Here is a 25,637-nt window from a genome sequence, read left to right as displayed (position 1 = left end):
ACTCCATTTTTGAGGTGGAAAGAACTTTGCCAAGAAGGCATTGACTAGCTTTTCCCAAGAATCCAGGCTTTCTTTAGGTTGTGAGTCCAACCATATTCTAGCTCTGTCTCTTACAGCAAAAGGGAATAGCATCAGTCTATAGACCTCAGGGTCAACCCCATTAGTCTTGACTGTGTCACAGATTTGCAATTATTCAGCTAAGAACTGATGAGGATCTTCCATTGGAAGTCCATGGAACTTGCAATTCTGTTGCAGTAGAGAAACCAACTGAGGCTTAAGCTCAAAGTTGTTTGCTCCAATGGCAGGGATAGAGATGCTTCTCCCATAGAAGTCAGGAGTAGGTGCAGTAAAGTCACCCAGCACCTTCCTTGCATTGTTGGCATTGTTGTTATTTTCGGCTGCCATGTCTTCTTCTTCTTTGAAGAATTCGGTCAGGTCCTCTAAAGAGAGTTGTGCTTTGGCTTCTCTTAGCTTTCTCTTCAAGGTCCTTTCGGGTTCAGGGTCGGCTTCAACAAGAATGCCTTTGTCTCTGCTCCTGCTAATATGAAAGAGAAGAGAACAAGAAGATATGGAATCCTCTATGTCACAGTATAGAGATTCCTTGAGGTGTCAGAGGAAAAGAGAAATAGAAAGAAGAAGGAGAAGAAGAATTCGAACTTTAATTAGATAAGGTTCGAATTGTGCATTGAGAAGGAGTGGTACTCCATAAATAGAAGGATGTGAGAAGGAGGGAAGAGAATTTTCGAAAATTAAGTAAAAGATTTTGAAAACATTTTGAAAAACACTTAATTGATTTTCAAAAATAATAGTGGAAAAGAAATCAAATGATTTTTGAAAAAGATTTTAAAATTAGAAGTTAAAAAGATTTGATTGAAAACTTATTTTGAAAAAGATGTGATTAAAAAAATATGATTGGTTTTAAAAAGATGTGATTGAGAAGATATGATTTGCAAACAATTTTAAAAGATATGATTTGAAAACAATTTTGAAAAGATTTGATTTTAAAAATTAATGACCTTCCTAACAAGAAAAGATATGATTCAAGCATAAAACCTTCCTCAACAGAAAAGGCAAAAAATGTTCAATCAAATCATTAATTGTTAGTAAGTATCTTTGAAAAAGGAAAGAAATTGAATTTGAAAACATTTGATTGAAAAGATTTGATTTGAAAAAGATTTGATTTTGAAAAACTTTGAAAACTTGAAAAAAAATTTGATTTGAAAAACAAAATCTTCCCCCTAGCACCATCCTGGCGTTAAACGCCCAGAATGGTATCCATTCTGGCGTTTAACGCCCAAAATGCACCCTTTTTGGGCGTTAAACGCCCAACCAGGTACCCTGGCTGGCGTTTAAACGCCAGTCTGCCTTTTTCACTGGGCATTTTTGAATGCCCAGCTTTTTCTGTATAATTCCTCTGCAGTATGTTCTGAATCTTCAATTCTCTGTATTATTGACTTGAAAAGACACAAATAAAAAAATATTTTTGGATTTTTAATAATCAAAATGCAACAAGAATCAAATAACAATACATGCAAGACATCAAACTTAGCAGTTTGTATACTACTGACACTATATGAGACACATAAACACTCAAGTCAAAAGAATTCAAAGATCAGAGTAAGAAATCATCAAGAATTACTTGAAGATCCTTAAGACACATGAATGAATGCATGCAATTGACACCAAACTTAAGATGAGACACTAGACCCAAGCAAGAAACATCAAATATTTTTGGTTTTTATGGTTTTTGTGAATTTTTTTGTGATTTTCGAAAATTAAGTGGAAAAAGATATCAAAATTCTTAATGAGAATTCCAGGAATCAGTGCAATGCTAGTCTAAGACTCCGGTCCAGGAATTAGACATGGCTTCACAGCCAGCCAAGCTTTCAAAGAAAACTTCGGTCCAAAACACTAGACATGGCCAAAGGCCAGCCAAGCCTTAGCAGATCACTGCTCCAAATGCAAGATTGATGAAAATCAACAAGCTCTTGTGATGATAAGTTGAAACCTCGGTCCAATGAAATTAGACATGGCTTTACAGCCAGCCAGATTTCAGCAAATCATCATGAAACTCTAGAATTCATCTTCAAGAATTTCGAAAAAAAAAATAAATGCCTAATCTAAGCAACAAGATGAACCGTCAGTTGTCCATACACAAGAACAATCCCCGGCAACGGCGCCAAAAACTTGGTGCACGAAATTGTGATCAATACTTTTCAAAACATAAACAATCCCTAGTAATGGCTCCAAAGACTTGGTGCTCAATACCATGGCATAAACACAACTTCGCACAACTAACCAGCAAGTGCACTGGGTCGTCCAAGTAATAAACCTTACGCGAGTAAGGGTCGATCCCACGGAGATTGGTGGTATGAAGCAAGCTATGGTCACCTTGTAAATCTCAGTCAGGCAGACTCAGATGGATATGGTGATGAACGAAAGTAGCATAAAAGATAAAGATAGAGATACTTATGTATATCATTGGTGTAAGAGCTTCAGACAAGCGCATGAAGATGCCTTCCCTTCCGTCTCTCTGCTTTCTTACTGTCTTCATCCAATCCTTCTTACTCCTTTCCATGGCAAGCTTGTGTAGGGTTTCACCATTGTCAATGGCTACCTCCCATCCTCTCAGTGAAAATACGTCCCTGATGCTCTGTCACAGCATAGGCTAATCATCTGTCGGTTCTCGGTCAGGCGTGGAATAGAATCCAGTGATTCTTTTGCGTCTGTCACTAACGCCCCACCTTTCGGAGTTTGAAGCACGTCACAGTCATTCAATCATTGAATCCTACTCAGAATACCACAGACAAGGTTAGACCTTCCGGATTCTCTTGAATGCCGCCATCAGTTCTTGCCTATACCACGAAGACTCTGATCTCACGGAATGGCTGGCTCGTTTGTCAGGCGAGCACTCGGTTGTCAGGCGATCAACCATGCATCATGCAATCAGAAATCCAAGAGATAAACACTAGGGCCTCGAATGCTTGTAGAACAAGAATGGTTGTCAGTCACCTTGTTCATCGGTGAGAATGATGATGAGTGTCAATCATCACCTTCATCAAGTTGAAGAACAAGTGATATCTTGGACAAAGAACAAGCGGAATTGAATAGAAGAACAATAGTAATTGCATTAATACTCGAGGTACAGCAGAGCTCCACACCTTAATCTATGGTGTGTAGAAACTCCACCGTTGAAAATACATAAGAACAAAGTCTAGGCATGGCCGAATGGCCAGCCTCCCAAAAGAGGGTTCAATCATCAAAACATGATCAAAAAGCTCTCTAAATACAATAGTAAAAGGTCCTATATATAGAAAACTAGTAGTCTAGGGTGTACAGAGATGAGTAAATGACATAAAAATCCACTTCCGGGCCCACTTGGTGTGTGCTTGGGCTGAGCAATGAAGCATTTTCGTGTAGAGACTTGTCTTGGAGTTAAACGCCAGCTTTGGTGCCAGTTTGGGCGTTTAACTCCCATTTAGGTGCCAGTTCCGGCGTTTAACGCTGGAATTTCTGTAGGTGACTTTGAACGCCGGTTTGGGCCATCAAATCTTGGGCAAAGTATGGACTATCATATATTGCTGGAAAGCCCAGGATGTCTACTTTCCAATGCCGTTGAGAGCGCGCCAATTGGGCTTCTGTAGCTCCAGAAAATCCACTTCGAGTGCAGGGAGGTCAGAATCCAACAGCATCTGCAGTCCTTTTCAGTCTCTGAATCAGATTTTTGCTCAGATCCCTCAATTTCAGCCAGAAAATACCTGAAATCACAGAAAAACACACAAACTCATAGTAAAGTCCAGAAAAGTGAATTTTAATTAAAAACTAATAAAAATATAATAAAAACTAACTAGATCATACTAAAAACATACTAAAAACAATGCCAAAAAGCGTACAAATTATCCGCTCATCAGGTAGAACGGAAATGGTTGTCAGTCTCACGTTCATAGGTGAGAATAATGATGAGTGTCATGGATCATCACATTCATCATGTTGAAGTGCAACGAATATCTTAGAACAAGAATAAGCTGAATTGAATAGAAAATAGTAGTAATTGCATTAAAGCTCGAGGTACAGCAGAGCCCCACACCCTTAATCTATGGTGTGTAGAAACTCCACCATTGAAAATACATAAGTGATGGTCCAGGCATGGCCGAATGGACAGCCTCCACAAAAGACATATGAATTCAAAAATAGGAAAAAGGACCTGGTTAAAAGACTAGACGCCTAGTACAATAGTAAAAGTTCTATTTATACTAAACTAGTTACTAGGGTTTACAGAAATAAATCTAAATGCATAAATCCACTTCCAGGGCCCACTTTGGTGTGTGCTTGGGCTGAGCTTGAACTTTACATGTGCAGAGGCTTCTCTTGGAGTTAAACGCCAAGTTGTAACGTGTTTTTGGCATTTGACTCTGGTTTGTGATGTGTTTCTAGCGTTTTACTCCAGAATGCAGCATGGAACTGGCGTTGTCGTCTACGCTCGAACAAAGTATAGACCATTATATATTGCTGGAAAGCTCTGGATGTCTATTTTCCAAAGCCATTGAGAGCGCGCCATTTGGAGTTCTGTAGCTCTAGAAAAGCCATTTCGAGTGCAGAGAGGTCAGAATCCAACAACATCAGCAGTCCTTTTTCAACCTGAATAAGATTTTTGCTCAGGTCCCTCAATTTAAGCCAGAAAATACCTAAAATCACAGAAAAACACACAAACTCATAGTAAAGTCCAAAAATGTGAATTTTGCATAAAAACTAATGAAAACATCCTTAAAAGTAGCTATATCCTACTAAAAACTACCTAAAAACAATGCCAAAAAGCGTATAAATTATCCGCTCATCGCAACACCAAACTTAAATTGTTGCTTGTCCCCAAGCAAATAAAAATAAAATAGGATAAAAAGAAGAGAATATACTATAAATCTCAAAATATCAATGAATATTAGTTCTAATTAGATGAGCGGGACTTGTAGCTTTTTGCTTCTAAACAGTTTTGGCATCTCACTTTATCCTTTGAAGTTTATAATGATTGGCATCTATAGGAACTCAGATTTCAGATAGTGTTATTAATTCTCCTAGTTAAGTATGTTGATTCTTGAACACAGCTACTTTTATGAGTCTTGGCCGTGGTCCTAAACACTTTGTTTTCCAGTATTTCCACCGGATACATAAATGCCACAGACACATAACTGGGTGAAACTTTTCAGATTGTGACTTAACTTTGCTAAAGTCCCCAGTTAGAGGTGTCCAGAGCTCTTAAGTACACTCTTTTTGCTTTGGATCACAACTTTAACCACTCAGTCTCAAGCTTTTCACTTGGACCTGCATGCCACAAGCACATGGTTAGGGACAGCTTGATTTAGCCGCTTAGGCCTGGATTTTATTTCCTTGGGCCCTCCTATCCATTGATGCTCAAAGCTTTGGATCCTTTTTACCCTTGCCTTTTGGTTTTAAGGGCTATTGACTTTTTCTGCTTGCTTTTTCTTTTATTTTTCTTTTATAATTTTTTTCGCCACTTTTTTTCGCAAGCTTTGTTCTTCACTGCTTTTTCTTGTTTCAAGAATCAATTTTATGATTTTTCAGATCATCAATAACATTTCTCTTGTTCATAATTCTTTCAAGAGCCAAAAATTTTAACATTCATAAACAACAAGATCAAAAATATGCACTGTTCAAGCATTCATTCAGAAAATAAAAAGTATTGTCACCATATCAATATAATTAAACTAATTTTAATGATGAATTCGAAACTCATGTACTTTTTGTTCTTTTGAATTAAACATTTTTTATTTAAGAGAGGTGAAGGATTCATGGAATTATTCATAGCCTTAAGACATAGTTACTAAATACTAATGATCATGTAGTAAAGACACAAACATAGATAAACATGAAGCTTAAAAACCGAAAAACATAGAAACAGGAACAAGGAATGTGTCCACCTTAGTGATGGTGGCGTCTTCTTCTTGAAGGACCAATGATGTCCTTTAGCTTTTCTATGTCTCTTCCTTGCCTTTGTTGCTCCTCCCTCTTTGCTTTTTGATCTTCTCTAATTTCATGGAGAATGATTGAGTGCTCTTGGTGCTCCACCCTTAATTGGTTCATATCATGACTCAATTCTTCTAGAGAAGTGTTGAGTTGTTCCCAATAGTTGTTTGGAGGAAAGTGCATCCCTTGAGGCATCTCAGGGATTTCTTGATGATGAGCTTCTTCATGCGTCTCTTGAGATCCATGGATGGCCTCTCTTGTTTGCTCCATCCTCTTCTTAGTGATGGGCTTGTCCTCTTCAATGAGGATGTCTCCTTCTATGACAACTCCAGCTGAGTAGCATAGATGGCAAATGAGATGAAGAAAAGCTAGCCTTGCCAAGGTGGAGGGCTTTTCGGCTACTTTGTAGAGTTCTAGAGAGATGACTTCATGAACTTCTACTTCCTCTCCAATCATGATGCTATGGATCATGATGGCCCGATCCACAGTAACTTCGGATCGGTTGCTAGTGGGGATGATGGAGCGTTGGATGAACTCCAACCATCCTCTAGCCATAGGCTTAAGGTCCAATCTTCTCAATTGAATCGGCTTGCCTTTTGAGTCTCTTTTCCATTGAGCTCCTTCCACACATATGTCCCTAAGGACTTGGTCCAACCTTTGATCAAAGTTGACCCTTCTAGTGTAGGGGCGTGCATCTTCTTGCATCATAAGCAAGTTGAATGCTAACCTTACATTTTCCGGACTGAAATCTAAGCATTTTCCCTGAACCATTGTAAGATAATTCTTTGGATTCGGGTTCATACTTTAATCATGGTTCCTAGTGATCCATGCATTGGCATAGAACTCTTGAACTATTAAGATTCTGACTTGTTGAATGGGGTTGGTCAGAACTTCCCAACCTCTTCTTTGGATCTCATGTCAGATCTCTGGATACTCATTCTTTTTTAGCATGAAAGGGACCTCAGGGATCACCTTCTTCTTGGCCACAACTTCATAGAAGTGGTCTTGATGGACCTTTGAGATGAATCTCTCCATCTCCCATGACTCAGAGGTGAAAGCTTTTATCTTCTCTTTCCTCTTTCTAGAGGTTTCTCCAGCCTTAGGTGCCATAGATAGTTATGGAAAAAAAAAGCTATGCTTTTACCACACCAAACTTAGAATGTTGCTCGCCTTCGAGCAAAGAGAAGAAAGAATAGAAGAAGAAGAAGAAGAAGAAGAAGAAGAAGAAGATACGAAGGAGAGGGAGAGGGATGTGTATTCGGCCAAGGGGGGAAGAGAGGGTTGTGTTGTGTGAAAATGAAGAAGGATATAGGGGTTTATATAGTGGAGGGAGAGGGTAGTAGGTTCGGTCATTACGGAAGGTTTGGGTGGGAAAAAAGATTTTGAATTTGAAGGTAGGTAGGGTTTATGGGGAAGAGTGGATGGATATGAGTGGTGAATAGGTGATGGGGAAGAGAGATTGAGGTGATTGATGAAGGGTTTTTGGGGAAGAGTGTTATTGGATTGTGTGAAGAAGAGAGAAGGTGAGTTGAGGTAGGTAGGGATCCTGTGGGGTCCACAAATCCTGAGGTGTCAAGGATTTATCAACCCTGCACCAATGGGGCATGTAAAATTCCCTCTGCATGCAATCCTGGCGTTCAACGCCAGATTGATGCTTGTTTCTGGCATTCAACGCCAATCTGTAGCATGTTTCTGGCGTTAAACGCCAGTTCCATGCTTGTTTCTGGCGTTTAACGCCAGCTTTCCTTAGGGTGCAATCCTGGCATTTGAACGCCAGACTGCTGCTTATTTCTGGCGTTCAAAGCCAGATTCATGCTCTGTTCTGGCGTTGAACGCCAGCCAGATGCTCCTTACTGGCATTTAAACGCCAGTAAACTCTTCCTCTAGGGTGTGCTATTTCTTTTGCTATTTTTGATTCTGTTTTTAATTTTAGTAATTGTTTTGTGACTCCACATGATCATAAACCTAATAAAACATAAAAAAAAAATTAAAAATATAGATAAATAAAAATTGGGTTGCCTCATAATAAGCGCTTCTTTAATGTCAATAGCTTAACAGTGAGCTTTCATGGAGCTCACAGATCATCAGAGCATTGTTGGGACCTCCCAACACCAAACTTAGAGTTTGAATGTGGGGGTTCAACACCAAACTTAGAGTTTGGTTGTGGCCTCCCAACACCAAACTTAGAGTTTGATTGTGGGGGCTTTCTTTGACTCTGTATTGAGATAAGCTTTTCATGCTTCCTCTCCATGGTTACAGAAGAAGATCCTTGAGCTTTAAACACAAGGTAGTCTCCATTCAATTGAAGGACTATCTCTCCTCTGTCAACATCAATCACAGCTCCTGTTGTGGCTAGGAAGGGTCTTCCAAGAATGATGGACTCATTCTCATCCTTTCCGGTGTCTAAGATTATGAAATTAGCAGGGATGTAAAGGCATTTAACCTTCACTAACACGTCCTCTACCAATCCATAAGCTTGTCTTATTGACTTGTCTGCCATCTCTAATGAGAATGTGGCAGCCTGTACCTCAAAGATCCTCAGTTTCTCCATTACAGAGAGTGACATAAGATTTATACCTGACCCCAGGTCACATAGAGCCTTCTCAAAGGTCATGGTGCCTATGGTACACGATATTAAGAATTTACCAGGATCTTGTTTCTTTTGAGGTAGAGTTTGCTGAACCCATGTATCTAGTTCACTAATGAGCAAGGGAGGTTCACCTTCCCAAGTCTCATTACCAAACAACTTGGCATTCAGCTTCATGATGGCTCCTAGATATTGAGCAACTTTCTTTCCAGTTACATCTTCATCCTTTTTAGAGGAAGAATAGTTTTCAGAGCAGATGAATGGCAGAAGGAGGTTTAATGGAATCTCTATGGTCTCTATATGAGCCTCAGATTCCTTTAGGTCCTCAATAGGAAACTTCTTCTTGTCTGGGAGACGTCCCATGAGGTCTTCCTCATTGGGATTTGATGAGCGGATAATTTGTATGCTTTGTGGCATTGTTTTTAGTATATTTTTAGTATGATCTAGTTAGTTTTTAGTATATTTTTATTAGTTTTTAGTTAAAATTCACTTTTCTGGACTTTACTATGAGTTTGTGTGTTTTTCTGTGATTTCAGGTATTTTCTGGCTGAAATTGAGGGACCTGAGCAAAAATCTGATCCAGAGACTCAAAAGGACTGCAGATGCTGTTGGATTCTGACCTCTCTGCACTCGAAGTGGATTTTCTGGAGCTACAGAAGCCCAATTGGCGTGCTCTCAACGGCGTTGGAAAGTAGACATCCTGGGCTTTCCAGCAATATATAATAGTCCATACTTTGCCCAAGATTTGATGGCCCAAACCGGCGTTCAAAGTCACCTCAAGAAATTCCAGCGTTAAACGCCGGAACTGGCACCTAATTGGGAGTTAAACGCCCAAACTGGCACTAAAGCTGGCGTTTAACTCCAAGGAGAGTCTCTACACGAAAAAGCTTCATTGCTCAGCCCAAGCACACACCAAGTGGGCCCGGAAGTGGATTTTTATGTCATTTACTCATCTCTGTACACCCTAGGCTACTAGTTCCCTATAAGTAGGACCTTTTACTATTGTATTTTAATCTTTGGATTATTTTTAGATCCTTTGATCATCTTCGGACATCTAGTTCTTAGATCATTTGGGAGGCTGGCCATTCGGCCATGCCTAGACCTTGTTCTTATGTATTTTCAACGGTGGAGTTTCTACACACCATAGATTAAGGTGTGGAGCTCTGCTGTACCTCGAGTATTAATGCAATTACTATTGTTCTTCTATTCAATTCCGCTTGTTCTTTGTCCAAGATATCACTTGTTCTTCAACATGATGAAGGAGATGATTAACGCCCATCACCATTCTCACCCATGAACAAGGTGACTGACAACCATTCTTGTTCTACAAGCATCTGAGGCTTAGTGAATATCTCTTGGATTCCTGATTGCACGATGCATGGTTGATCGCCTGACAACCGAGTGCTCGCCTGACAAACGAGCCAACCATTCCGTGAGGTCAGAGTCTTCGTGGTATAGGCAGGACCTGATGGCGGCATTCAAGAGAATCCGGAAGGTCTAAACCTTGTCTGTGGTATTCTGAGTAGGATTCAATGACTGAGTGACTGCGACGTGCTTCAAACTCCTGAGGGCGGGGCGTTAGTGACAGACGCCAAAAGAATCAGTGGATTCTATTCCGGTCTGATTGAGAACCGACAGATGAATTCCGCTATGCTGTGACGGAGCATATGCAATCGCTTTCACTGCGAGGATGGGAGGTAGCCATTGACAACGGTGAAACCCTACACGAGTTTGCCATGGAAAGGAGTAGGAAGGATTGGATGAAGACAGTAAGAAAGTAGAGAGACGGAAGGGAAAGCATCTTCATACGCTTGTCTGAAGCTCTCACCAATGATATACATAAGTATCTCTATCTTTATCTTTATGCTTTATTCGTTTATCACTATACCCATTTGAGTCTGCCTGACTGAGATTTACAAGGTGACCATAGCTTGCTTCATACCAACAATCTCCGTGGGATCGACCCTTACTCACGTAAGGTATTACTTGGACGACCCAGTGCACTTGCTGGTTAGTTGTGCGAAGTTGTAGTGATCACAATTTCGTGCACCAAGTTTTTGGCGCCGTTGCCGGGGATTGTTCTTGTGTATGGACAACTGACGGTTCATCTTGTTGCTTAGATTAGGTATTATTTTTTTCAGAGTTCTTTAAGGATGAATTCTAGTGTTTCAAGGTGATGTTCTTATCATCACCAAAGCTGATTGATTTTCATCAATTTAGCTCTTGAATGCAATGTCCTGCTGAAGCTTAGCCGGCCATGTCTAATTCCTTTAGACTAAAGCTTTAGACTAACATTGCATGATTCCTGGAATTCTCATTAAGAATTTTGATACCTTTATTTTCCTTTTCACTTAATTTTCGAAAAAGCACAAAAAAATTACAAAATCATAAAATCCAAAAATATGTCTTGTTTAAGTCTAGAGTCTCATCTTAAGTTTAGTATCAATTGCATGTTTCTGTTCTTCTTGCATTTTTCGAATTTATGCATGTGTCTTAATTAATCTTCAAGTTGTTCTTGATGATTTTCTTGTTTTGATCTTTGAATTCTATTGACTTGAATGTTTTGTTGTTTCTCATATGCATTCTCATTTTGTTAGTGTCAATGGTATACAAACTGCTAAGTTTGGTGTCTTGCATGCATTATTATTTGATTTTAGTTGCATTTTGATTATTCCCTATTATTAAAAATCCAAAAATATTTTTAATTTGTGTCTTTTCAAGTCAATAATACAGAGAATTGAAGATTCAGAACATACTGCAGAGGAATCACACAGAAAAAGCTGGGCATTAAAAAATGCCCAGTGAAGAAGACAGACTAGCGTTTAAACGCCAGCCAGGGTGCCTGGCTGGGCGTTTAACGCCCAAAAGGGTAGTAGTTTGGGCGTTAAACGCCAGAATGTGCACCATTCTGGGCGTTTAACGCCAGGATGGCACAAGGGGGAAGATTTTGTTTTCAAAATCAATTTTTTCTCAAGTTTTCAAAGTTTTTCAAAATCAAATCTTTTTCAAATCATATCTTTTCAATCAAATGTTTTCAAAATTAATTTCTTTCCTTTTTCAAAGATACTTACTAACAATTAATGATTTGATTGAACATTTTTTGCCTTTTCTGTTGAGGAAGGTTTTATGTTTGAATCATATCTTTCTTGTTAGGCAAGTCATTAATTTTTAAAATCATATCTTTTCAAATTGTTTTCAAATCATATCTTTTTAAATTGTTTTCAAATCAAATCTTTTTAAATTGTTTTCAAATTATATCTTTTCAATCACATCTTTTTAAAACCAATCATATCTTTTTAATCACATCTTTTTCAAAATAAGTTTTCAATCAAATCTTTTTAATTTCTAATTTCAAAATCTTTTTCAAAAATCACTTGATTTCTTTTCCACTCTTATTTTCGAAAATCAATTAAGTGTTTTTCAAAATGTTTTCAAAATCTTTTACTTAAATTTTCGAAAATTACTTCCCTTCTTCTCACATCCTTCTAATTCTGAACTAACTCTATTCCTTAATGCAAAATTCGAACTCCATCTTCTTTGATAAGCTCGAATTTTCTACCTCTGTCTTCCATTTTTCTTTCTCTGACACCTCAAGGAATCTCTATACTGTGACATAGAGGATTCCATATTTTCTTGTTCTCTTCTCTTTCATAGGAGCAGGAACAAAGACAAAGGCATTCTTGTTGAAGCTGACCCTGAACCTGAAAGGACTTTGAAGCGAAAGCTAAGAGAAGCTAAGGCACAACTCTCTGTTGAGGACCTAACCGAATTCTTCAAAGAAGAAGAAGCCATGGCAGCCGAAAACAACAACAATGCCAACAATGCAAGGAAGGTGCTGGGTGACTTTACCGCACCTACTCCTGATTTTTATGGGAGAAGCATCTCTATCCCTGCCATTGGAGCAAACAACTTTGAGCTTAAACCTCAATTAGTTTCTCTAATGCAACAGAATTGCAAGTTCCATGGACTTCCAATGGAAGATCCTCATCAGTTCTTAGCTGAATTCTTGCAAATCTGTGACACAGTCAAGACTAATGGGGTAGACCCTGAGGTCTATAGACTGATGCTATTCCCTTTTGCTGTAAGAGACAGAGCTAGGATATGGTTGGACTCTCAACCTAAAGAAAGCCTGGACTCTTGGGAAAAGCTAGTCAATGCCTTCTTGGCAAAGTTCTTTCCACCACAAAGATGGAGTAAGCTTAGAGTGGAAGTCCAAACCTTCAGACAGAAGGATGGAGAATCCCTCTATGAAGCTTGGGAAAGATACAAACAATTAATCAGAAAATGTCCTTCTGACATGCTTTCTGAATGGAGCATCATAGGTATTTTCTATGATGGTCTCTCTGAACTGTCCAAGATGTCTTTGGATAGCTCTGCTGGAGGATCTCTTCATCTGAAGAAGACGCCTATAGAGGCTCAAGAGCTCATTGAGATGGTTGCAAATAACCAATTCATGTACACTTCTGAAAGGAATCCTGTGAACAATGGGACTAGTCAGAAGAAAGGAGTTCTTGAGATTGATACTCTGAACGCCATTTTGGCTCAGAATAAAATATTGACTCAACAAGTCAATTTGATTTCTCAAAGTCTGTCTGGAATGCAAAATGCACCAAGCAGTACTAAGGATGCTTCATCTGAGGAAGAAGCTTATGATCCTGAGAACCCTTCAATGGAAGAGGTGAATTACCTAGGAGAACCCTATGAAAACACCTATAATTCTTCATGGAGAAATCACCCAAATTTCTCATGGAAGAATCAAGAGAGACCTCAACAAGGTTTCAACAACAGTAATGGTGGAAGAAACAAGTTTAGCAATGGCAAACCTTTTCCATCATCTTCTCAACAACAGACAGAGAATCCTAAGCAGAACCCCTCTGACTTAGCAACCATGGTCTCTGATCTAATCAAAACCACTCAAAGTTTCATGAATGAAACAAGGTCCTCCATTAGGAATTCGGAAGGACGAGTGGGACAGCTGAGCAAGAAAGTTACTGAACTCCCTCCAAGTACTCTCCCAAGCAACACAGAAGAAAATTCAAAAGGAGAATGCAAAGCCATCAATGTGGCCGAATTTGGAGAGGAAGGGGAGGAAGTGAACGCCACTGAGGAAGACCTCAATAGGCGTGCACTAGCCTCCAATGAGTTTCCCAATGAGGAACCATGGGAATCTGAGGCTCAAAATGAGACCATAGAGATTCCATTGGACTTACTTCTGCCTTTCATGAGCTCTGATGAGTATTCTTCCTCTGAAGAGGATGAGTATGTCACTGAAGAGCAAGTTGCTAAATACCTTGGAGCAATCATGAAGCTAAAATGACAAGTTATTTGGAAATGAGACTTGGGAGAATGAACCTCCTGTACTCACCAAAGAACTGAATGACTTGTCTAGGCAGAAATTACCTCAAAAGAGACAAGATCCTAGGAAGTTTTCCATACCTTGTACCATAGGCACCATGACCTTCAAGAAGGCTCTGTGTGACTTAGGGTCAAGTGTAAACCTCATGCCTCTCTCAGTAATGGAGAAGCTGAGGATCTTTGAGGTACAAGCTGCAAAAATCTCACTAGAGATGGCAGACACCTCAAGAAAACAAGCTTATGGACTTGTAGAGAATGTTTTGGTTAAGATTGAAGACCATTACATCCCTACTGATTTTATAGTCCTAGAGACTGGGAAATGCATGGATGAAATCATCATCCTTGGCAGACCTTTCCTAGCCACAGCAAAGGCTGTGATTGATATTGATAGAGGTGAACTGATCATTCAAGTGAATGGAGAATCCTTTGTGTTTAAGGCTCAAGGATATCCCTCTGTCATCATGGAGAGGAAGCATGAAGAGCTTCTCTCAAATCAGAGACAAACAGAGCCCCCACAATCAAACTCTAAGTTTGGTGTTGGGAGGCCACAACCAAACTCTAAGTTTGGTGTTGAACCCCCACATTCAAACTCTAAGTTTGGTGTTGGGAGGTTCCAACATTGCTCTGAGTATCTGTGAGGCTCATTGAGAGCCCTCTGTCAAGCTACTGACATTAAAGAAGCGCTTGTTGGGAGGCAACCCAATGTTATATTTTATATATTTTCTTTTGTTATTTTATCTTTTTTGTAGGTTGATGATCATAAGAAGTCACAAAAACAATGAAAAAAGCAAAAACAGAATGAAAAACAGGAAGAAAAACAGCACACCCTGGAGGAGAAGAAGCTGGCGTTCAAACGCCAGTAATGCTAGCTGTTGGGCGTTTAACGCCCAGTCTGGCACCATTCTGGGCGTTTAACACCAGAAAGGGGCACCAGACTGGCGTTAAACGCCAGTAAAGGGCAACAACCTGGCGTTAAACGCCAGGAATGGGCACCAGCCCGGCGTTTAACGCCAGAAATAGCTCAAAACGTGATTTTGAGCAACATTTGGTGCAGGGATGACTTTTCCTTGACACCACAGGATCTGTGGACCCCACAGGACCCCACCATCACTCTCTCTCTTCTTCCCCCATTCACCAATCACCTCAATACCTCTTCCCCAAAAACCCTTCACCTATCAAATCCCATCTTTCTCTTCACCACTCACATCCATCCTTCATAAAACCCCACCAACCTCACCCTTCAAATTCAAACCACTTTCCCTCCCAAACCCACCCATAATGGCCGAACCATTACCCCCCTCTCTCCTATATATACCCTTCTTCAACCCTTCATTTTCACACAACCTAAACACCCCTTCTTTCCCTTCTTGGCCGAACAAACTACCCTCCCCCTCTTCCTCATTTCTTCTTCTTCTACTCTCTTCTTTCTTCTTTTGCTCGAGGACGAGCAAACATTTTAAGTTTGGTGTGGTAAAAGCGTTGCTTTTTCGTTTTTCCATAACCATTTATGGCATCCAAGACCGGAGAAACCTCTAGAAAGAGGAAAAGGAAGGCAAAGGCTTCCACCTCCGAGTCATGGGAGATTGATAGATTCCCCTCAAGGGTGCATCAAGTCCACTTCTATGAAGTTGTGGCCTTGAAGAAGGTGATCCCCGAAGTCCCCTTTTCACTCAAAAAGGGTGAATATCCGGAGATCCGCCATGAGATCCGAAGAAGAGGTTGGGAAATACTTACCAACCCCATTCAACAAGTCGGAATCTTGATGGTTCAAGAGTTCTATGCCAATGCATGGATCACCAAGAACCATGACCAAAGTGTGAACCCGAATCCAAAGAATTATCTCACTATGGTTCGGGGGAAATACTTGGATTTTAGTCCAGAGAGTGTGAGGGTGGCGTTCAACTTGCCTATGATGCAAGGAGATGAGCACCCTTACACTAGAAGGGTCAACTTTGATCAAAGGTTGGACCAAGTCCTCACAATCATATGTGAAGAGGGCGCACAATGGAAGCAAGATTCAAGAGGAAAGCCGGTTCAATTGAGAAGGCATGACCTCAAGCCCGTGGCTAGAGGATGGTTAGAGTTCATACAACGCTCAATCATTCCCACTAGCAACCGGTCCGAAGTTACCATAGACCGGGCCATCATGATCCATAGCATCATGATTGGAGAAGAAATAGAAGTTCATGAGGTTATAGCCCAAGAACTCTACAAGGTGGCGGACAAGACCTCCACTTTGGCAAGGTTAGCCTTTCCTCATCTCATCTGTCACCTCTGTTATTCAGTTGGAGTTGACATAGAGGGAGATACCCCCATTGATGAGGACAAGCCCATCACCAAGAAAAGGATGGAGTACACAAGAGACCCCTCTCACATGAGATCCCTGAGATTCCTCAAGGGATGCACTTTCCTCCACAAAATTATTGGGAGCAATTAAACACCTCCCTAGGAGAATTGAGTTCCAACATGGGACAACTAAGGGTGGAGCATCAAGAACACTCCATTCTCCTCCATGAAATTAGAGAAGACCAAAGAATCATGAGGGAGGAGCAACAAAGACAAGGAAGAGACATTGAGGAGCTCAAGCACTCCATAGGATCTTCAAGAGCAAGAAAGAGCCGCCATCACTAAGGTGGACCCGTTCCTTGATTTCCTTGTTCTTTATTCTTCTGTTTTTCGATTTTTATGCTTTATGTTTGTCCATGTTTGTGTCTTGTGATCATTAGTGTCTTAGTGTCTATGCCTTAAAGTTATGAATGTCCTATGAATCCATCACCTTTCTTGAATAAAAACGTGCTTAATTGAAAAGGAAAGAATTGCATGAATTCTGAATTTTATAATAGTTTAATTATTTTGATGTGGTGGCAACACTTTTGTTCTCTGAATGTATGCTTAAACAGTGCATATGTCTTTTGAATTTGTGGTTCATGAATATTGGCTCTTGAAAGAATGATGAAAAAGGAGACATGTTACTGAGGATCTGAAAAATCATTAAAAATGATTCTTGAAGCAAAAAAAAAAAAAAATTCGAAAAAAAAAGAAAAAGAAAGAAATAAAGTTGTGATCCAAGGCAATTAAGAGTGTGCTTAAGAACCCTGGACACCTCTAATTGGGGACTTTAGCAAAGCTGAGTCACAATCTGAAAAGGTTCACCCAATTATGTGTCTGTGGCATGTATGTATCCGGTGGTAATACTGGAAGACAGAGTGCTTTGGGCCACGGCCAAGACTCAAGAAATAGCTATGTTCAAGAATCATCATACTTTACTAGGAGAATCATTAACACTATCTGGATTCTGAGTTCCTAAAGAAGCCAATCATTCTGAATTACAAGGGATAGAGTGAGATGCCAAAACTATTCAGAGACAAAAAGTTAAAAGCCCCGCTCATCTAATTAATACTGATCTTCATAGATGTTTTGGAGTTCATTGCATATTCTCTTCTTTTTATCTTATTGATTTTCAGTTGCTTGGGGACAAGCAACAATTTAAGTTTGGTGTTGTGATGAGCGGATAATTTGTATGCTTTTTGGCATTGTTTTTAGTATATTTTTAGTATGATCTAGTTAGTTTTTAGTATATTTTTATTAGTTTTTAGTTAAAATTCACTTTTCTGGACTTTACTATGAGTTTGTGTGTTTTTCTGTGATTTCAGGTATTTTCTGGCTGAAATTGAGGGACCTGAGCAAAAATCTGATCCAGAGACTCAAAAGGACTGCAGATGCTGTTGGATTCTGACCTCCCTGCACTCGAAGTGGATTTTCTGGAGCTACAGAAGCCCAATTGGCGCGCTCTCAACGGCGTTGGAAAATAGACATCCTGGGCTTTCCAGCAATATATAATAGTCCATACTTTGCCCAAGATTTGACGGCCCAAACCGGCGTTCAAAGTCACCTCAAGAAATTCCAGCGTTAAACGCCGGAACTGGCACCTAATTGGGAGTTAAACGCCCAAACTGGCACTAAAGCTGGCGTTTAACTCCAAGGAGTGTCTCTACACGAAAAAGCTTCATTGCTCAGCCCAAGCACACACCAAGTGGGCCCGGAAGTGGATTTTTATGTCATTTACTCATCTCTGTACACCCTAGGCTACTAGTTCCCTATAAGTAGGACCTTTTACTATTGTATTTTAATCTTTGGATTATTTTTAGATCCTTTGATCATCTTCGGACATCTAGTTCTTAGATCATTTGGGAGGCTGGCCATTCGGCCATGCCTAGACCTTGTTCTTATGTATTTTCAACGGTGGAGTTTCTACACACCATAGATTAAGGTGTGGAGCTCTGCTGTACCTCGAGTATTAATGCAATTACTATTGTTCTTCTATTCAATTCCGCTTGTTCTTTGTCCAAGATATCACTTGTTCTTCAACATGATGAAGGAGATGATTGACGCCCATCACCATTCTCACCCATGAACAAGGTGACTGACAACCATTCTTGTTCTACAAGCATCTGAGGCTTAGTGAATATCTCTTGGATTCCTGATTGCACGATGCATGGTTGATCGCCTGACAACCGAGTGCTCGCCTGACAAACGAGCCAACCATTCCGTGAGGTCAGAGTCTTCGTGGTATAGGCAGGACCTGATGGCGGCATTCAAGAGAATCCGGAAGGTCTAAACCTTGTCTGTGGTATTCTGAGTAGGATTCAATGACTGAGTGACTGCGACGTGCTTCAAACTCCTGAGGGCGGGGCGTTAGTGACAGACGCCAAAAGAATCAATGGATTCTATTCCGGTCTGATTGAGAACCGACAGATGAATTCCGCTATGCTGTGACGGAGCATATGCAATCGCTTTCACTGCGAGGATGGGAGGTAGCCATTGACAACGGTGAAACCCTACACGAGTTTGCCATGGAAAGGAGTAGGAAGGATTGGATGAAGACAGTAAGAAAGCAGAGAGACGGAAGGGAAAGCATCTTCATACGCTTGTCTGAAGCTCTCACCAATGATATACATAAGTATCTCTATCTTTATCTTTATGCTTTATTCGTTTATCACTATACCCATTTGAGTCTGCCTGACTGAGATTTACAAGGTGACCATAGCTTGCTTCATACCAACAATCTCCGTGGGATCGACCCTTACTCACGTAAGGTATTACTTGGACGACCCAGTGCACTTGCTGGTTAGTTGTGCGAAGTTGTAGTGATCACAATTTCGTGCACCAGGATTCACGTCCTCCCCTTCTTCTATAGGTTTGGCCATTTTGATTATGTCAATGGCCTTGCACTCTCTTTTTGGATTCTCTGCAATATTGCTTGGGAGAGTACTAGGAGGAGTTTCAATGATTTTCTTACTCAGCTGGCCCACTTGTGCCTCCAAATTTTTGATGGATGACCTTGTTTCACTCATGAAACTTAAAGTGGCCTTAGACAGATCAGAGACTATGTTTGCTAAGCTAGAGGAGCTCTGCTCAGAATTTTCTGTTTGTTGCTGAGAAGATGATGGAAAAGGCTTGCTATTGCTGAGCCTGTTTCTTCCACCATTATTAAAGCCTTGTTGGGGCTTTTGTTGATCCTTCCATGAGAAATTTGGATGATTTCTCCATGAGGAGTTATAGGTGTTCCCATAGGGTTCACCCATGTAATTCACCTCTGCTATTGCAAGGTTCTCAGGATCATAAGCTTCTTCTTCAGAAGATGCCTCTTTAGTACTGTTGGATGCATTTTTTCATCCATTCAGACTCTGAGAAATCATGTTAATTTGCTGAGTCAATATTTTATTCTGAGCCAATATGGCATTCAGAGCATCAATTTCAAGAACTCCCTTCCTTTGAGGCGTCCCATTACTCACAGGATTCCTCTCAGAAGTGTACATGAATTGGTTATTTGCAACCATGTCAATGAGTTCTTGAGCTTCTGCAGGTGTTTTCTTTAGGTGAATGGATCCACCTGCAGAATGGTTCAGTGACATCTTAGAGAACTCAGATAGACCATAATAGAATATATCCAAAATGATCCATTCTGAAAGCATGTCAGAAGGACACCTTTTGGTCATCTGCTTGTATCTTTCCCAAGCTTCATAGAGGGATTCACCATCTTTTTGTTTGAAGGTCTGAACATCCACTCTAAGCTTGCTCAGCTTTTGAGGAGGAAGGAACTTAGCCAAGAAGGCCGTGTCCAGCTTATCCCAAGAGTCCAGGCTATCTTTAGGTTGAGAGTCCAACCATGTTCTAGCCCTGTCTCTTACAGCAAAAGGGAAAAGCATGAGCCTATAGACTTCAGGATCTACTCCATTAGTCTTAACAGTCTCACAGATCTGCAAGAATTTAGTTAAAAACTGATAGGGATCTTCTGATGGAAGTCTATGGAACTTGCAGTTCTGTTGCATTAGAGTAACTAGTTGAGGTTTCAGCTAAAACTTGTTTGCTCCAATGGCAGGGATTGAGATGCTTCTTTCATCAAACTTGAAAGTGGGTGTAGTATAGTCGCCAAGCATCCTCCTTGCATTATTATTTTCGGCCGCCATCTCCTCTTCCTTTTCGAAAATTTCTGTAAGGTTGTCTCTGGATTGTTGTAATTTAGCTTCTCTTATTTTCTTTTTTAGAGTCCTTTCAGGTTCAGGATCTGCTTCAACAAGAATATTCTTGTCCTTGCTCCTGCTCATATGAAAAAGAAGGGAACAAAAAATAATAATAAGGATCCTCTTTACCACAGTAGAGAGATTCCTTTATGTTAGTAGAAGAAGAAAAGAATAGAAGAAGGAAAAGAGGAAAATTCGAACTCAGAGAAGATGATGGGGTTCAAATTTTTAGATATACTTAATAAGTGATTTGAGTTGCCATTATAGGTAGTTTTCTTCTTTTCTATACTCTTATACATTTTGTTTTGATTGATAGGTTGTTGTAGTGTGTTTTGATTAGTTTAGATTATTGTTAAAGTAGGTTACTTGAAGTGCAAGTTTTTTTTTTTGTTTTTGAAAATTTTCAAAAACTTAAAGATTTTTGTTAAATTTGAATAATAGTTGCCTTAGAATGTCTATAGGTTTGGAGAGTGTTAAATTCGGTTTTTATACTTCTAAAAAAAATTTTTCAATCCACGCTTAAGCACGCGTGACGCTTACGCGTAGATTGCACTTCCGCAACTCCTGGTACAAAAACCCGAGAGTTGTGCGAGATTTGTGCTGGAATTGTGCTGGGAGCACAATCTCAATCCGTGCTTACGCGTGGATTGTCCCTGCTGCATCCACGCATAAGCATGCATGACGCTTACGCGTGGATTGTCCCTGCTGTGTCCATGCATAAGCATGCATGACGCTTATGCGTGGATTCACGCCCTATTTTTCTCCTTTCTTCTTCTTTTTTTTTTCTTCTTCTTTCTTTCTACCTTTCTTCTTCTTGCTCTCTTGAAAAAAAAATTAAAATAAAAAATAATAAATAAATACATAAAATACTAATAAAAAAAATTCTTTTTCTTTTCTTCTATTTTCTTTTATTGCATTTACTTATTTTAATCCATTGCATTTTAATTTTGTTTTTATAGCTTGTTCTCATTTTCTTTTCGAATTTTCTTGTTTTAACAATGGTGTTGAATTCTTTTACTCAATTGTTGAGAACTCCTTGGATTATTTTGGTGCTTCATGACTTGTTTAGCATTAATTGTGATAATTGTTCCACACACAAGATTAGTGCTTTAGTCCTTTCTAACTCATTATTCTTTGTTTTTGTACCTCATTATCATTGAGTTAGGATAGGACCAGTCGCTCTCATGCTTATCACTAATCTTGTCTGTGTCAACTCTTTCTTGTTTGAACTTTATGCTTTTGAGTGCTTTTCATGCTTTGACTTTACTCTTGCATCAAGTATTAGTTGATATGCCCTTTGCCTATATTGCTTTCTCACTTACATGCGTAGCTAACACGTAGTGAGAACCCTAATTTTATTTGGCATTAGCCCCCGCCTATGTTCTATTTGCTTTGATATCTTTGTTATAGGCTTAATTTCTTTCTTTTTCTCTCCTTCTAGGCTGGCCACCAAGAAGGAAAAAGGAAAAGTTTCTAAATGGGGCGACAAACAAGTCATCCGCACAATCTTTTGAAGAAACTCATCAGTTATAACAACCATCCACCTTGCTCTTCTTTGCATGCACCGAGGACGGTGCAATCTTTAAGTGTGGGGAGGTCGTCTGACCAACTTCCGTGGGTAACAATTTCCTTTTTCAACACCAATGTTAGCTAGTTGTTGCATTGCATGATAGGTTGCATGTTAGTTAGAATTTGTACATATTTTTACCACTTCTTCCTTATTAGGGCTACTTGGTTAGGGTGATGATTTCTTTTTCAAGAAATTATTTTAGGACACCCTACCAATTTGAAAAATAAAATTTGTTGAACTTGCTTGAAAGAATTTATTTTGGAACATAGTTTTTGAGCTAAGAACACAAGCTTGTGAGTTTTGAGCCTAATTGCGTAGTTACATCTTATAACCACTTATTTTCCCTTCTTGTGTGCAATTGTTCTCTTTCTATGATTGTGATCTTTGATTTGTTTGATTCTTTATGTCCATTATTCCATGTATACATGCATTTATATGATTGAGGCCATCATTTCATTTAGCTCACTTACCCAAATAGCCTACCTTTTACCTACTGTTGTTAGCCAACTTTGAGCCTACGATTAACTCACTTTGTTCTTTAATTTAGCACATTACAAGCCTTAAAGTGAAAAACAATAAACGTCCTTCATTTGGATCTTTGATTAGCTTAGGCTAGTGAGTGTGAGTATCATTCAAGTGTGGGGAAACTTGGGACATTGGTTGGGATAAAAGAGTGTTTTGTATTTCCATTGGGAATATGGAAATTTAGGAAATTGGGTACATGCTCATGTATTAATTATATGTAAAACCATATGCATTGATGCCTTTTATATACATTATTGAGAAAAATAAAAGAAAAAAATGATAAAGAAAAAGAAAAAATATATATATGAATAAAAAGAAAAAAATACAGAAAAAGAAAAGAAAAAAAGCAAAAAAGGGGGAAAATGCCCCAAAGTAAAGATTAATAAAGATCAATACATATGTGTGGTAATCAAAAGAAAATGCATGAGTATGTGAAAAAGTGAAGAATGGGTAGTTAGGTTAGCACTTAAATTGTATAGGTTGCCATAGGTTAGGTGGAAAGTTTAAGTTGATCAAAGATTCAAATTCTAGTTCACTTAACCATATACAATCCTACCTTGACCCTAGCCTTATTACAACCTATGAAAATACCTCATGATGAATGTATGCATGCATTGAATAACTGTTGATTGTTAGATGAAAAATAAATCTTAGAAAGCATGATTAGGGGAGAATTGAGAGAATCGACCCTATACACTTGAGCGACTAAAGTGCAAACACTTCTGGTGAGGGTTCGATGCTCGATTCCTTGATTATCAGCTTTTATGAGTGTTCTTCTTGCAAGTCTATTTAAACTTCATTTTTATACATGAATTAGTAGGATTCATGAATCGTCAAATGACCTTCGCCCTACCTATTTATACATGCTCTTGGAGGATTGATTAATTTTTAACCAAGTAGGTAGAATCATTTTACATTTAGTTGCATTCATTTAGATAGGATGTATATAGATAGGTTGCATTGAATAAATGTCATACCCCTTGTTTCATTCTATGTTTAGCATGAGGACATGATATGGTTTAAGTGTGGAGAGGTTGATAAACCCCATTTTTAGGATTTATCTTGTGTTGAATTTAGAGGGCTGTGTCAACTTTTCTCCCATTTATTCACAAAAATAGAATGGTTTTGTAATTCCTCCTTAATTTGTGCTTAAGTGTGAAAACATGCTTTTAGACCCTTGATTTGATAATTTAAATTTCCCTTTGATTCCACTAAATGTCTTGATGTGTTTGCTAGTGATTTCAGATTGAAAAGGGCTAGGAATGGATTAAGGGAGTGAAGAAAAAGCATGCAAAGTGGAGAAATCATGAAGAGCCAAAGATTTGGGACGCACCCATGGACGCGCACGCGCACCAGACGCATACGCGTGGATCGCGAAATTCCAGGGACGCGTATGCGTGCTGTACGCGTACGCATCGATGTCCGCACGTGACCTCTTTAATGAAACCGTGCCCAGCGATTTCTGAAGGGCTTTTGACCCAATTTTGAAGCTGAACTTTGTCGGGAAAAGGCTAAAATGACCAAGGATTAAAGGGGAAAGGAGGTTTTTTTGATGATTGTAACTTTAGGTCTAGTTTTAGTTTTAGTTTTCTAGAGAGAGAAGCTTTCTCTTCTCTCTAGAATTAGGATTAAGTTAGGATAGAATTTCTTAGATCTAGGCTTTAATCTTTGCTTTCATCTACTTCTACCTTTCAATTCTGTGTTGCTACAACTTGTTCTTCTATTCTCTTGTTGTAATTTCTTCTATTTTGTTTATATACTTTGTTGTGGATTTTCTCTTGTTCCTTTTATTTTCTTTTAATGCAATTTGAGGTAATTCATGTTAATTGTGTTTTCTTTGATTGTTGTTGTTAATCCTTTGCAATTAATTGTTGTTAGAATTCATTCTTGTTGTCAATTTACTGTGCTTTCCTTTTATGCCTTCCAAGTGTTTAATAAAATGCTTGGAAGGATTTTAGAATAGAATTTTATGTTCTTGGCTTGGGAAGGTAACTTAGGAATTCTTGAGTCACTAATGTCCAAGTGATTGATGATTGGTAGCCATTGACTCTAGTTCTCACTAATTCAATTAGTGGATAGCTAGGACTTATGGACTTAGATTGATATAGCTTATTCGACTTTCCTTTACTCGTTAGAGGATGATTTAATGGGATTGATCCTTTCAATTATCATATTGTGGTTAGTGATAAGGATAGAGATCCTTGACCACCAAACCTTGCCAAGACCATTTTATCATTTGAATTCTTTTGCAACTTACTTTTTACTTTTCTTGTCTCTTATCCAAAACCCCAAAATATACAACTCATAACCAATAACAAGAACACTACGCTGCAATTCCTTTGAGAGATGACCGGAGGTTTAAATACTTTGGTTATTAGATTTATTAGGGGTTTGTTACTTGTGACAAACAAACTTTTGTATGAAAGGATTATTGTTGGTTTAGAAACTATGCTTGCAATGAGATTTTATTAGTAAAATTCTATACCATCAATTATCCGTTCATCAAGAAGCACCAAGTTCTGCCCTAGGTGCAGTGATGAGAAGAGAAACGGTTGAGACAGAGGGAAATGGTTGGTGGTGGTGGATTGTTGCGTGCCAGCGGCAATGGGTGGCCGCGGCGGCTGGTATGGTGACAGGGGTGAATGGCTGAGAAGGGTAGGATAAGGGAGAAGAGGGAGAATGAGAAGAGAAGGGAAAAGAGAGAATGATCGGCGGCGGTTTGGTCGCCGGACTGGTGGTTGCAGAAGCTTGGAAGTGGCTATGGTGGGTTGTGGTTTTGGAGGGAGATGAAGAGAAAATGGAACGTTGAGGGAGAAGAGAGTGATCGACGCGACTGGCTAGGGCTTGCGCGTCTGGGGGTATTGGCAAGCTCAAATCCACGCGTACGCGTAACTGACGCATGTGCGTGGGTGGACAAAAAGGGCAAATACACGGAAGCGTCATTGATAAACCCATATTTTGTGATATATTTTGTGCTTAGTTTGAGTGATTTATTCAATCCTTCACCCACTTATTCATATTAATTGCATGGTTTTACTTTCCCTTCCTTATTATGCGATGTATGTGAAAAACATGTTTCCTATGCTTTAAAATTAAT

The 25,637-nt window shown here is 39.3% G+C and overlaps 2 non-coding genes across 2 annotated transcripts; one reads left to right on the top strand and one right to left on the bottom strand.

Annotated features, from left to right (window-relative positions):
• Window positions 1-12,761: 12,761 nt before the first annotated feature.
• LOC130959472 (small nucleolar RNA R71) lies at window positions 12,762-12,869 on the bottom strand. Its single transcript, XR_009078550.1, has one exon. It is a non-coding gene; the product is annotated as a small nucleolar RNA R71 (small nucleolar RNA).
• A 7,021-nt stretch (window positions 12,870-19,890) lies between these two features.
• On the top strand, window positions 19,891-19,998 carry LOC130958442 (small nucleolar RNA R71). Its single transcript, XR_009077562.1, has one exon. It is a non-coding gene; the product is annotated as a small nucleolar RNA R71 (small nucleolar RNA).
• The last annotated feature ends 5,639 nt before the right edge of the window (window positions 19,999-25,637 follow it).

The sequence above is a fragment of the Arachis stenosperma genome, chromosome 10 (genome assembly GCF_014773155.1).
Source record: "Arachis stenosperma cultivar V10309 chromosome 10, arast.V10309.gnm1.PFL2, whole genome shotgun sequence".
Classification (NCBI taxonomy): domain Eukaryota; kingdom Viridiplantae; phylum Streptophyta; class Magnoliopsida; order Fabales; family Fabaceae; genus Arachis; species Arachis stenosperma.
This window is presented reverse-complemented; position numbering and strand designations above follow the sequence as displayed.